An 11,767-nucleotide genomic window follows, 5' to 3' on the forward strand; every position below is an offset into this window, starting at 1 on the left:
ATATATATATATATATATATATATATATATATATATATATATATATATATATATATATATATAAATACTTACAAAGGTGGTCTTCATAAGAGTATGACATTTTATTCACGTATTCTATTTGCGTATTTAAGAGATGTATAGCCAACTCGTAAGGTGAGTTCCACTCTCATCGGATTAGGTAATGTATGTGAAATGCATAAAACTTTTGTCATTTCTTTTATTGAGTTTTAATTCAGATCCGAATATTTAAATTTACTTTATCCTAAGTAATAAAATTTGTATGCCAGGTAGTTTTGTTACAAAGTCTTATGTAACATTGTTAAAAGGTATGCTGTATGACACATATGCTAGGGATTGCATTATGACAATACGTGGTAGGAAGAGGCATGGAAATTCTAGGTTAGAATATTATTCTTTTTTTATTGTTACGAGAGGAGGTGGGCGGAGTTAACTAGGAGAGTTGCCTCGCAAGCTACGGTAGTAACCCATCTTCGAATTGTTAAGTAGACAACCTTACTCCACTAGAGCCATGTCCCCACGCCACGAGAAGGATTTACTGGAAGTCACTAGAATGAATTAAGTCAATATAAAAGGGCCTAGAAATGCATGAGAGAAAGAGAGACCTAGCCTAACTTCAGAAAAGCCATCGTCCGACAATCCTCTCCAGCATCTATTCAGCCACTACGTATCTCCTCTTTAATGTGTATATTGTATTACTCTCCAATGTGCATAATGTTTTATAGAATATATTCATTTAAGTAGTGTATGTATTATTTCAATCACCAATACTTTTCTCAGTGCTTTCCTCATATCCCCTGATTAAGAACCTAAGTTAGAGGTTGATTTAAGGATAGGATAGTTCCTGTTAAAAGTAAAATATTCATACAGTTTTATTTTTAATGTAAAGTGAAGACGCATTTTAGATATGAAGTGTTTATATACATTATTGTCTGGATGTTGTGTATTATTCTCAGAAGTCGGAGGTATTTCTCTTGCATATCAGATTATGTGATATAAAGGAGGTGAGTTTTGGAGCTCGGGAAGTTACATAATTCGCTAGTCGTAATATATATGATCTGGTGCCCAGGCCCGGGGATCGAGCGAGTCTATTTTGAATATTGGCGATAACAGGGTCGTGTATTGATTAAATATTTGACCAGTTTTTGTTGATATGATTCTATGCGTTGTTAGGATATATTTTTGGAGAGGTATAATTTTGTGTAAAGTCCAAAATGGGGCAATAAAATGCACAGTATTTTTAGGAATACCCAAATGTTCAGGAATTGTCGAGAGCTAATGTAACTAAAGCTCAGTGGCTCGTTATTTTGATGTCACATGGAGACCATGCAACTGGGGGAATGACTAAAGCTCAAATAAGGTATCTAGTCTTAGAACCATTGATAAACAAAGGAAAGTTGCCAGAAGAATATATTGCAACATCTCCCGACCTTATGTAAAATGCTGAAGAAGAATTCATAGAGAAGTAAGTTTTGGATGACCCGTAAACTGAAGGAACGAAAGCAGAAACGAATGTAGAGGCTGAGATTAGACAAATTGCAGTGGAAGAGAATTTGATTTAGTTGAAGATGAAGGTAGAACAGGAGGAATGGGAAGAAAGAGGGAGAGAAGAGGCAAGAGAGATTGCAAGATAAGCAAGGGAAATGGAATCAAGAAAAACTGCAATATGGAAAGAAAGAGAGAGAGAAGAGACAAGACGGGAAGAAAGGGATAAAGAAGATGCAAGAGAAGTTACAGGACATTCAAGGGAATTGGAAATATTGAATGATCTTGCAAGGTTGCCAACTTAGACAGGTGTGATGCCTGCTATGTACGATCCTATGACTGATGTGGCTAATGCACAGAGATTGATCCCAAAATTCACGGAAAACCTCCTGACGTTTTTTCCGATCATTTTGAAATGGTCGCATTGACGATTGAATGGCCTGAAAATAAATGCCCTGTGTTATTGCAAAGAGTCCTTATTGGAAAAGAACGCAGTGCGTATCTTCCCCTGTCTGAGGACCAGAGGAAGGAGTATGAAGAAGTTAATAGCAGTGTGCTGCATATGTATCAGATGACCCCTGAATACTAAAATGAAATATTCTGAAATTTGTGGAAGGACAAGAAAATGAATTTCTTTGATAATGATTATAAGGTATGACGATGTTTTAAAAGATGAATAGAGGCTGCCAAAATGAGAGAGATGGCTGATTTAGAAGAACTAATAGAGCTGGAAAATATTTACAAGGGATTCCTGAACATATTCGAACGTACTTGGGAGAGAGAGAGAGAGAGGTGAAGAAAGTTGATAGAGCTGCTTCACTGAGTGAAGATTATAATGTTATCAGTTGTAAAATTCCTCGGGTATGAAGTTTCAACCGTTGTTCCGACCAGTTCAGTATCAACTGTGAAAACAAGATCAGTAGTTACAGCGGAAGTACCACTGGTATTATTCCAAGGCAGAATGCGAAAGTACCTTAATAAATGTCGAACCGTCCTCATTCAGGTTTTCTGAAAGACGTGCAGAAGATTATTATTGTCTGTTAAAAGTGTTGCAAGAGAGGCCATATCAGTAAGGAATGTTGGTTGAACCAACCTAAAGCAGTCACACAAATCATTAAGAATAACTCAACTCCACTGAATAAGAAGACGAAGAATTGAACGGGAAAGGTTGATGAGGAAAATAAACCAGATAACGTTTAAATGACAAACAGGACAACCACTATGCAGCGTGGATGCCTTTAAACTGTACATTTAAGAAGGTATGTTAGCTGCTCTGGATGGGAATGAGCCGATCCCGGCTAAGATATGTGTGCGATGCAGAATCTAATCATACCATTGTGACATGAGGTGTACACCCGATGGTGAAACGGCCTCTAACAGGAGATTCTGTCATTTTGAAGGGAATAGAAAGTGAGAAAATTACACCTATTTGTCATTTAAAACTGTCATGCAAGTTGGTGACAGGTCATTTTGATTTTGCAGTAAAGGATTCATTGGCTGTCAAATGAGTGGTAGTCCTACTGGGAAATGAGGTTGGTGGAGCTCCGATTGTGCTTTGACCCATTGTAATGGAGAGACCACTGAAGTATAGTCCTACGAATGAACTCGAGAAGGACGACTTTTATCTGTTTCCTAGTTGTGTGACAACTAGGAGTATGATGAAGAAAGTGGCTGCAGAGGAAGACAGAGAAACTGAAGGAACGATGAACTTGGAATATTTGTTTATGGAAGAATAGGTTTTCCATGATAGTACACAAGAGGAGAGCTCCTGGGCGAGCCCGAGAGAAGAGGAACGACAGGCGAATGAACAGGAAGACAAGGAAGCAGTGGACTAGGTAGAAATAAAAAACTCAGCATTAGAAGTAGGACAGGTGATTCGGAAAAGGCTGATAAGATTGCAAGTGAAGAAAGTGACGGTAACAGATTTAATGTACCTTGTGGTGGATGAGATGGAGGTGCAGCAGTCTCCCACCTGCTATTACCTCAAGGATGGATTGCCTTTGAGGAAGCATAGATGGCACGATATCCCTGGGAATTCAGAGTGCTGCATATACCATCAGACATTGATTCCCAGACTACTGAGAAGATAGGTGATTGCCGTAGCGCATAAGATGGGAATAAGGAAGATAATTGAAAAGATTATGAAACCCTTTTTCTGGCCTGCTATGCATAAGGATGTGAGCCACGTTTGCCGTGCATGTCACGTTTGCCAGATGGCTGGAAAGCCAAACGAGTACATCAAGAAAGCCCTCTTACACCCGATTGAAGTACGAGGAGACCCCTTCAACAAGGTAATTATCAACATTGGGGGACCATTACCACGAACGTAGTAAGGCCACAAATATATGTTAACAAGATACCCAGAAGCTATAATCAACAAGAACATAAGTGCCAAAGTAATCCCCGAGAAGTTGCTAAACTTTTTACCAAGTTTAGTATTCAAGAAATCGTTCAGAGTGACCGAGGAACAAATTTTACATCAAAATTGTTTCAGGACGTAATGAAACTATTGGATGTGAAACAATAACTCTCTACTGCTTATCACCCGGACACCCAAAGTACATTAGAAAGAATTTCATCAAACCCTAAAGAGTATGTTAACCGAGGACTGCAATAAAACAGGAAGTGAATGGGACATCGAACTACCTTTAATATTATTTGAGGTATGCAATTTTTATCTAGAAAGAATGGGATGTAGCCAGCATTAAATGGAGTTCAGTAGAGAAGTAAGAGGACTGATTAAAATTTTGGCACGAAAATTGGAAGATCAAGAGGAAACTGATGGAGAATATGTCAAGAATTTGAGGAAAAGGATTGGCGAGAGGAGTAAATTTTCGCTTGAAAACATGAATATGAGCCAAGAATAATGAAGAAAAGTTTTCATATGAGAAGTATGGATAGACAGTTTGCGGTAGGACTGACAACAGGTGTTGGTTTTCTCACTGATAAGGATATTCCTTCTCGCAAATAAGTTCCAAGGACCATTCAGAATTTTGAAGAAGATCAGTGACCTGACCTATGTTATAAAAACCCCAAGCAGATGGAAAAATCAAAGGAAGGTACATGTTAACTTATTGACACCATACTAGAACGAAAACAAGACTGAAGCTTCACAGGTGTGTATGGCGCATACTATTCCATCCACGGAAGACGACGGTGGATATGAGGTAGGGGCGGTAAGCAAAGTGAATAAATTGTCCATCATTAGGAACTTGGAAGAAATTAACTCATTTGAACAGGGAGCAGCAAAAGGAAATAAACTCATTGATTAAAAGTTTCCCTGAAATTGTCTCAGACTTCCTAAAACGAACTAACTTGAAGTGGACTATTTGTTACAAAACAGATTACCCAAACTAAGCTCTAGCCCTTACTGCTCTCCATGCCTGCTCGTGAAAAAAACCCGATGGATCTTTCAGGATGTGTATGCACTATCAAAAGTTGAATTCGATCAGTTTGGTAGACAATTAGCCATTACCACTCATAAACCAACTACTCGACAACCTTGTACAAGTGAGGTTTATTCCTAGAATCGATTTGTTAAAAGGCTATTATAAAATTTCCTTGTACGACAACACAAAATTATTATTAGGCTTTATAGCCCAGTTTGGGTTATGTCAATACACAGTCATGCCATTTGGTGTAATGAATGCACCCGATACCTTCCAACGAATGATAAATAATCTGCTAGGATCGTTTGAAGGAGTAGGGGTATATCTCGACGATATTGTAAAATATTCATTGACCTGGGAACACCATCTACGAATCCTGGAGAAGTTGTTTCAAAAGCTGCGAGGAGCCCATCTGACTATCAACCTGGAAAAGAGTGAACTTGGAAAGGCAAAAGTTGGCACTTAGGATTTGAAGTTGGAAGAGGGCAAATCACCCCGGTAAACACTAACGCCGAAGGAATAAGGAAAACTTCACCTGCCACAACGAGGAAGAAATTACAACGATTTTTAGGGATGGCAGGATTCCGCAGACAGTTTTTCCTGAATTCTTCAGCTATAGTCGCTCCCTTGACCGATTTGACTAGCCTCAAGAAAAAGTTTGTATGGACCAGCGAGTTCCAGGAATCCTTTCACAAAATAAAGGCCATATTATCTTTGAAACCAGTACTGCAAGAGCCGGATTTCTATAAGAAAATCCTTATCCAAGTGGATGCGTCGGACAATGGGATTGGAGCTGTCCTATTGCAAGCAGGCAAGGAGGAAATTCTTCACTCCGTCTGTTCTATGTCATCGAAGTTGAAGTTGCATGAACGAGCTTACTTGACAATTTAAAAGGAACTGCTTGCGCTAATCACAGTGATAAGGAAGTTTGAAGTTCATGCGAATAGACTACAGAATGAAGAAATTACAGTTTATTCATATAAAAATTCTTTAACTTGTGTTAATAAAATGAAGAATAATAATTAATGGTTAACTAGATTGCCGTTATGTTTGTAACCATATTGCATTAAGGGGATCCTCCGCCGTTGATATTCATGGATATACTTTGGGATATCAAAAAATTTTATTTTTTGGGAGATAACTGCACCCCAACTAAAGAACCACGTGAGAAAGTATGGTACTAATTCACCCATAAATAACCGAGTTATTGCTATTTTTTGTGGTAGAGGTATATGGCACTCCACTGGCTATCATAGTAACGTGACACCATGTTCTCGAACTTATGGTAACCTATGATGATTGTATTATTTTTATAGAATATCGAGAGATATTTTACTATAAAACGTAAGTTTGGCAGCTCTGTTCATTAGTCGCCCCACACACAGCTCATCAATTACTCATTGTCTCAGTGTTTACCACAAACCCATAGTGAAAGGAAATGTAGTTCCTTGCGCTCTTGGTGTGGTCACTTATTTTCTTCTTACATATCTGGCAAGTGAACTGCAGTGGTATTTATCATGCCTAAAAGTAAAAGAAGAACCACATTTAAGAATAGGGAAGAGTTAGCCCTTATAAGAAAATTTAGATGGTTAAATAAGCATGGTAATATTCGAGATACAGTCCTTGAATGCGGAGTCGACCACATGTGGGAACAACTTACAGTGGGAGTACCTACACATACAGTGGCAAATCAACAATCATCACAGGCAGTGTATGATGATGATATTGTGATGGACGAGGATAGAAATTTAACAGCTCCAACTTTATCATCAACTATTGAACCTGTGGCATCGCCATCCTTACAGCAAATAACAGCAACAACAACAACAACAACAACTTCCTCCACTGAGAAAACCCTGTATTCCACCCCCACTAGTACGAACAAAGCTGATGTCGATCGTTGACGAAAATGAAGAAGAGAAGTTTAAAGATTATGATGCCGTTAGTTTTATAAGTAATTCACAGTTGGAAGCTATAGCAAGTGTTGTGAAGTGCCCGAAAAGAAAATGTAAAAGTAACATGAAAATTATTCCTACAAACAACAGATGGGATACTACATTTGACGTGGCCTGCAATGATTGTAATAGTAGTTTGTGCAACGATCCTCTAAAGGCATATGGGAACGGGAAATCAAATCAAAAGTTTTCACAGAATAACTTGCAAGAGGTTTTTCATTCACTGGATAATGGAATTGGACGTGCAGGCCTAAGGAAAATGTCAGGTTTTGTTGGTGGCAGTGCTCTGACTGCTGGATCATATTCAAGACAGTGAATTTTTATATAAAAAGAAGAAAATGCACATGAAGAAGCAGCAAAGAAAGGCCCATAAATTTGTATCTGATTTTTATATAAATAAACTTGGAATTGAACCTGATGAAAATGGGATAATAAACATTGGAGTTTCATTCGATGACACAAGGTTCACTCGTGGCCATCAATCACATATTGGTGTTGGGTTTGTAATAAGTATTCACGGGGACAATGACTGATTTTGAAGTGCTAAGTAATTATTATTATAAATGTTCTAAAGGTATTGAAAAACGTCATAAATATACAAAAAACTTTGAAAGTAAATCTGGAAGTATGGAAGGAGAAGAGGCCATAAGCATGTAGTCTCGATCTGAGGCAATTGGTTTTCGTTATGCAACGTTAGTAGGTGACAGGGACTCAGGTGCTTATAATGCTATTTGTGTTATGAATAATAAAAATAGTCCTTATAGAACTATGAAAGTGGTATAGGAAGAGTGCATAAGCCATGCTGAGAAAAGGATGGGATATCGAATGATGAAAATAAAAAAAACGTCAGTGAAATAACTCAAACAGACGGGAAAATGTAGAAAAAAGAGTTTTCTTTCAGGAAAAAACATGCTAACGCAAAAGCTTATTGAATATATTCAGTGTTATTATGGAAAAACATTGTGAAGTAACACAAATACAACAGCTGAAAGCATGAGAAAAGCAATTTGGGCTACGTATTTTCACTTAATTTCAACTGACGAAAATCCTAGTCATAACTTTTGTCCTATTGGTGCGACTTCCTGGTGCTTTTTTTAATAAAGCCAAAGCTTGTGGAGAAAATACACCATCTCATGAAAAAAGAAAACATGATCTGTCGAAAATACCTTTGGATTTACGTGCTCACATACGTCATATATTCGATGACATGTCCTCTCCTGATCTACTACAAAGATGGTTAGCAGGGTGGCCACAGAACCCAAATGATTCAATACATAGTCGACTTTGGAAGAATTGCCAAAAAATAAAGTTTTTTGGATTACATCGTGTCATATTTGTTGCCGAAACAACCACTCTAGAACACAGTTTTGGATATGGATGAAGCAATATACTCACAGCATTGTTTGGCGCGAGCACTGATATTCGTGAATCCTTATCATCTCTTGATAAAGACAAGCTGAAGATGCAGAAGCCAAGAAATAGAAGAAAGACAAAAAACATTGGAGAAAGTAAAGACTATGCAGGTGATGCCTTCTAAAAGCAGAATCAGGCAACAAAGAGGGAGGTGGCACCTCCTGATACCCTCACCTTGAGTGAATGGTACTCCCATAGGATGTTGGGGGGGGGGGGGATGCGACTTGGGGTCATGCTTGCGGTAATTACCAGATAGAGCTATAAAGTGAGTAAGTTTAGTTATTTTAAAATATTTTAGGATAGTTTCTAGTTATCATTGACGATAAAAATAGTGTTTAATGATATTATGATATTTTTATTTGTATTCTTGTTGCAAAACTTTGAGGGACGATATCTCAGCTTTATAGTTATTGACGTTCAAAACAATATTTTTCCATTATTTCAAACCCAAAGACATCGTTGGAAAGAGGAATAAAAAGGAAAAATCTATTCTGAGAAATTATACTTGTAAGGTTACTGGAAATGTTCAAAATTTTTCAGAGTTTAAAAAAAGAAAAAAATATAAATACCAACAAAGTGATATAAAATATATAAAGAAAAAATTCCTCAGACCAATATTTTCACATTCCAAATAGCAGAAAGTATTAGAAATAATATTTAATTCAATGACGTATTTTTTCGAGAAAAATAGGAAAAAGTGAATTTATATTTTTTCAATTTTTATTCATAGAAAATTATTTTTGGTCTGATTTCAATAAGATTTATACAGGATCACCAGAGTAATAATACAAATAACTTGTGGTAGAATTATGAAAGCCCAATGATATTTGCCGATTCTGGCTTTAATGGCGGACGATCCCCTTAATGTAAAGAATATATCAGGTAAAGATAACGTGGTTACAAATTATTTATCTTGGGCTGAAACGAAAGATTCAGGCCCGGAATAAATAATCTTTTTTTTTTTTGGGGGGGAAGGGATCTATCTTACGAAGCTGGTCCTCATAAGAATATAATATTTCGTTCACATACTTTATTTGTGTATTTAAGAGATGTATAGACAGCTCTGTAAGGTGAGTTCCACTATTGTAGGATGAAGTAATGTATGCAAATTACATACTTTTGTCATTCTTATAGCTGAATTTCAATCAGCTCCGAATATTCAAATTAAGCTTTTTTTTAAAGATTAAATTTTTATTTCACTTAGTTTTGTTACGAAGTCTTATGCATTCTTGTTAAAATATATGCTGTAAGACACACGCTAAGGATTGCATAATGTTTCCTTGTGTTTGGAAGAGGCAGGAAAATTCTAGACTGAAAATTATTATTTTTTCTTAATGTTACGAGAGGAGGTATGCGGAGATAGCAGAGAGAGCTGCCTTGCAAGCAACGGTAGTACCCCTTCTCCAAATTGCAAAGTTGGCAATCTTACGCCGTTAGAGCCATACCCTAAACGCTATGAGAATGATTTAATAGAAGTTACTGGAATGAATTAAGTTTACTTATAAGGGCCTAGCAATGCATAGGGGACAGTGAGCTCCAGCCTAATCCTCAGAAGAGCTATCGTCCCACAGTCCTCTCCAGCATCTATTCAGCTACTACATATCTCCTCTCCAATGTGCACAGTGTTTTTCTCTTCAACGTGCATAGGGTTTTCTCTGAATTATGAATATGGTTTGTTCAAACATTGGAATTTTTGTGGCATAAGTTAATAGAAGTCCTGGTGTATTATAAAAATTAATTGGTTTTTGTGACTGGCCCTGTGAGATTAGGTTAAACAGTGAAGTGTAGTTAGTTTGCTTAACCGTTCGGTAACCTTGTTGGAATCTAAGGAAATCAGAGTAACAGTTAACTATATGTAAGTATAATTATGATTTATTTTCTATAAGTGTTAAAGTGTCATTTATTCAATCTTTGTCAAAATTAAATATTTTAATAAATTAAATTTTATTGCAACAAGTGATTATATAATTTTTTGAAGTGTCTTTCTTTTTGAGTTAGTCTAAGGTTTAGTTCAAATTTAATATTTCGAATAGTTTAATTTTGGTTTTACTTTTGAATTGTTTATTTTTTTATAAAATGTAGTTATTTTTGTGAAGTGTATATTATCTTGATCACCAATACTTTTGTCAGTGATTTTCTTGTATCCCCTGTCAAAGAACCGAAGTAAGAGGTTGATTTAAGTATAGTTCCCGTTAAAAGTGAAGTAATCAACCAATTTTGTTTTGAGAGTAAAGTAAAAACACCTTTTAGATATTCAGTGTTCATATATATTATTGTTTGGGAGTTGCATATTATTTTCATATCTTGGAGGTATTTCTCTTGCGTATCAGATTATGTAATATAAAGCACTCGAGTTTTGGAGCTTGGTCACGTCCGTGTGTGTGTTTTTATATGCTGTTACGTTTTTTATTTTTATTTTAGTATATTATCAGTGTTGGAGATCATCTTTTTGTTGTTAACTATTGAACAACTGTTATTAACTTTGGTTTTGTTTACTTTTGGTTGGATCGGACTAAGAGTGTTAGCGACGGGGTTGTGGTGGGATTGCCGAGTGTTCAGGACGCTAGTTCGGGCAATATTTTCTTCCCTACAAGACGTACACTGCAGCGATCCATATTATCGAAATTAAAGTTTGACTTCTTCATCGACGGAATTAAATTTGCTTCGCTTTGAGGATTTAGCGAGTGAGGAAAGTGTCACTAGCGACTGCTTTTCTTCTTTAAGTCGTGCCGACTTAAAGAAGAAAAGCACGTAAGTCACGTGCGACTCGTCTTTGCTTTTTTGTATCCCCTCTTGTGGAAAGAGCGCACGTAGAGGTGGGGCTGACGTAGGACCCCAGCTCTGTAGGATTTGCATCCGTTGTACCTTGCCGTACCTCGCCGTACCTCGCCATGATCAAGGATCTTTGTGCTGCATTATACGTCCGGGGTTGAATAGCCCGTGAGGAGCCATGTAGCGAGCCATCCCATAGGTAAGAGGTTTACCCCTTTTACGTGCAACCTCAAGTATCTTCGTTTGCAAGAATTAATTTCATTGGAGAAGGACATTGCCCTCGTAGACGTTTTAAGTTGATTGTGGCTGACCTACTGCGCTTTTATACTTGCTCAGAGACGAGTTGTGTTGGCTTCTGCCGTTATAGGCGAGGCATAATATTATATATATATATATATATATATATATATATATATATATATATATATATATATATATATATATATATATATATATATATATATTAATAAATAGATGTATCTTGTCGTGATTCTCTTTCAGGGGAAATTTGGTAATTTTGTATATGTCTTGTGTGTATTGATTATTTAGGTAGTTAGGATTAAGGTTTATTCAAGTTAATTATTGCATTCGTGTTTATGATTGTTTCTTGTTAGAAATAAGGTATAGTCTTTGGGGCCCGCTCTAGTTGAGCACATAATCTTGATGTTTAGTGTTATAAGTTTTTGCATTCATTCTTTATGCTTAGTGATTAAATTTTGGTATTTATTTTTGCAT

At 36.6% G+C, this 11,767-nt stretch overlaps 1 pseudogene; it reads left to right on the plus strand.

The window, feature by feature from the left end:
• Positions 1 to 3,614: 3,614 nt before the first annotated feature.
• The window catches only part of LOC137646368 (uncharacterized), a 40,994-nt pseudogene continuing 32,841 nt past the window's right edge, over positions 3,615 to 11,767 (plus strand).

The sequence above is a fragment of the Palaemon carinicauda genome, chromosome 9, assembly GCF_036898095.1.
Source record: "Palaemon carinicauda isolate YSFRI2023 chromosome 9, ASM3689809v2, whole genome shotgun sequence".
Taxonomy (NCBI): Eukaryota; Metazoa; Arthropoda; class Malacostraca; order Decapoda; family Palaemonidae; genus Palaemon; species Palaemon carinicauda.